The following is a 3,644-nucleotide window of genomic DNA, read 5'->3' on the forward strand; positions in this document are numbered from 1 at the left end:
GGCCTGTGCGCAAACCCAGCCATGCAAACAGAGACACGAGTGGCCGCCTCTGCCCAGCACAGGGCCTCCCCACAGGACGTGAAACACTGGGTTCATCACCCAAAGGGAAACCCTAGAATCTAAGAGTGAGTTTTATTCAGGTGACATCATGGCCGTGACATCATAGCAGAGCCCATTTTCTTATCCACCCCCCCATCCACATCATATGCCAAATGCAATGTCACATTCCATCGAAATCCAATTGTTTATTCACTTCTCCAGTTAACTCACTCTTACTGAGCAGCTGCTGTGTGCCAGACCCTGCTTCCCACAGGGCATGGAAAGCTGAGTGTGGCTGGACCCACACCCCATATGGCTGCAGTGTCTGGAGAGCGTCAGGCTCCCCCAGGGCAGAAAGTCATGTGTGATTATGTGGAGATGACGGCTCACGTTGAACAAAAGCAGACGCACATGAGGTTGAACCCGAGGATTCATGGGAGGGACTTTGGGAAGTTCAGAAAAGTCCTGTGCTGCGACAGCCATCATATCATACGCTTCTCAGAACAAGCCCACTCCCGTGCTCTGCAGGTCCGACAGGAGCTCCTATCAAGTCGTTTAAAAAGTAACCATTGCCAAGTGTCTGTCTCCTGGCAGCCCATTCAGAAACTCAAACGCAGCGTGTCTCTGTGTTTACGTATTTGCAGTCTCATGATGTTTCAGCTATGAATGCTTTAGGCTGCAAGTAAGAGACACATGCAATCAACCACGCTGTTGAAAAACAGAGGTTTACGGTGGCGTCTGGATTAGGTCACAGTCAAGCTGATAGCATTGTGCCAATGGCAACTTCCTGATGTTGACAGCACCCTATGGTGATGCAGAATGATACCGCTGATACACAGGAGCTCCCTGTACTATTTCTGCAACTTCGTGTGAGTCTTAAACTTTTTCAAAATGAAAAATATTACAAAAAGAAACACCAGAGATTTATTTGTGTTCAACGTTAGAAACCCAGAGGCTGCAGGTTGCTGATTTGGGTTTAGATGCTATTGATGACCTGGCCCTTTCTATCTTTTTATTTCTCTGTCCTTTGTCAATGGGCCTTTTATCCTGCTCCCTGCGGTCCTTTGGATATTGCGCAGTGTCTGCAGCTCCATGTCTTAAGGACACGGTAGCAAGGCCCATACAGGGAGGGATGGAAGCCGCCAGCTAACGGGCAGCACCCACTGACAACGTGACAATCAGCCACTTTGGAAGTGGGTCCTCCAGCCCTAGTCAAGTCTGCAGATGACCCCAGCCCTGGCCCAAATTTTGGTTGAAGCCTCATAAGAGACCCCAAGCCACAACCACCCACTAAGCCACTCTCAAGTTCCTTGCCCACAGAAACTGGGAATAATATTCAGAGTCATTTAAGCCACCACGGATAACTAATAGAAATCACAGAGGCCAAAACGTGTCACATGCTCACAGCCACTGGCAAAGAGGAATGGGGTCGTGTGGCTGGCTTGGGCCAACCATGATCCCCCTTGTGGAACCAGCTTTCCCTGCAGGCAAGGAACACACGTCACAGATTGGGGCTTTGCTTGAGGAGAAGTTGGGGAGGAGAGACCAGCATGGCTTCTGATAGGCAGGAACTTTATATCTGACACATACAAATGCTTACTTGAGGGTTAATGATGCAGCTGTAGCTACAAATTCTTACCCAATAAACATGAAAATAATAAAAAGGAAAGTAAACCACAAAGTCAGGAGACAGGTGAACTTAAATGATGAAACCTGGAGCTTTTGAGTTAGGATTTTAAGTATAGCTACACTCTCTCCCCGGGCTGCTACTCCATCCAGTGTGCCAGAGAATTGCATTCCCGTAAATTAAGTTAATGATGTAATACTGGTGTTCCATCCAGCTTACTAAAACTTGGTCCCATCCCAACACACGTCTTGGTGGTGAGAGATGAATGCACCTGCATTTCACTATGACTGATTTGGGAACCCAAAAATACCAGTGAAAGGAAAGTCAGCATCTGCAGAGGCACGGGGGGCACCCAGCATGACGAGTCGCACTCTCTCAAGACATTTGGTGAGGTGCATAAAATGAAATGTAAGAACCATCATTTACCAGAATTCTGCGAGAAACTATAACACCTGGATTTCAATGAAAAACACCAGGGACTGGCAAATAGACTTTTATCGAACAATCTTGGTGAACAGGCTACAAATAATATGGCAGGAGAGTGGGGAAGAATTTCCCATTCTGGAGCCCTGGGTTGCAGACTTGTGGTCAGAAGGGGTAGGGGAAAGAGATCCAAAATCTTAGTCCAGCCATGTTGGAACATGCAGCCTTGGGAACTCGTCAGAACAAAGTGTCACTGCATCAGTGATGGGTGGCCGTAAGTCACAGCCAGTGTTCATGACAAACGTACTTCCAGGCACATTGTTAAATGCATGGCCCCTCTACCCACTGCCTTCCCCAAAGCACCTGTGGACACACAGACATTCTCAATTCCTTCCAGCGACCGGCTCCTCTGTTTTGCCCCGGTTTTAAGAATACAAACCACCCAGAAACAGCTCAAATCTCTGAATTTGTTTAAATCATAGCAATAACATAAGACAGAATGAATGAGAGATGAAAAACAAATGCACACCAAATGCAGGCCATACAGATTCATACTTGAGGGTAAAAGATGCAGGTTTAGCTGCAATTTCACCCAATAAATATAGCCTGGATTCGTGACCATGTTCTTCAAAAATTCTTTATGAAAACGAATCTGACTTGAAAACCCACGTCAGGCAAATGATTTGATAACGAAAATTATTTTTCAAAAGCTGATACCATGGTGTAATATAGGAAAGCAATTATTTGACTGGGAGGAAAATAAATATCAACCCACAGGAAACAGATTTAATGGTGAAAGAACCTAAGAATTGTGGTCTGTGTCCGTTGCTAAGTCTGACCCCTTATTCCTCAGAGAAATTAATACTTGGGGCAAGTTTTCAGAACAGTCTTTCTGAGCTAATTTTCAGGCGTGTTTGTGTTCATTGTAAGCCGGCCAGAAGCAGCCAGAGACCATCATAAAACAACACGTGAGATTTTCCAGGTGGAAGGATGGCTCGCCGGGGACCAGCAAGCGGTAGACATAATAACAACCCATTGCACCCACGCTAAACCTATCCAGACTACCATTTCGATGCCCAAATATTAGGACGTGAACATCCCCAGCTCCCAGAACAAGAGGAGTAAATCTGTCTGTGACGCTTTTATCAGCACTAATTAATAGTACTTCTTGGCTTCAATGATTTAGTCTTAACTCGTGACAAACCTTCACAAGGCAAGCGCCGCACAATGCCCCTCCATCAAACCACACTCAAAGCCAGCCTGACGCCACCGAGCTGAACTCAGCTGAAACCAGCAGACACTGAGCACACTTGAGAGAGGCCACTGCCAGGCAGGAGGACAGTTCATTCTCTGGCCCCCAGCCCTGGTGAGCGCCAGACACCTGGGACCAAGCCAATGCCACGAGTCAGTCAAAAGCGTCCCAGAGGAAAACAAGGAAACTTCTCCTTATCACAGAAGGGCCCCAAACAAATCACCCCCAGACACATCCACAACGAGAGGGGCACAGTCTATCACCTGGGCATTCTGGAGGCCAGAGGGCGCAGGTATTTTGAGA

This window comes from Rhinolophus sinicus, linkage group LG03 (genome assembly GCF_036562045.2).
Source record: "Rhinolophus sinicus isolate RSC01 linkage group LG03, ASM3656204v1, whole genome shotgun sequence".
NCBI classification, from domain to species: domain Eukaryota; kingdom Metazoa; phylum Chordata; class Mammalia; order Chiroptera; family Rhinolophidae; genus Rhinolophus; species Rhinolophus sinicus.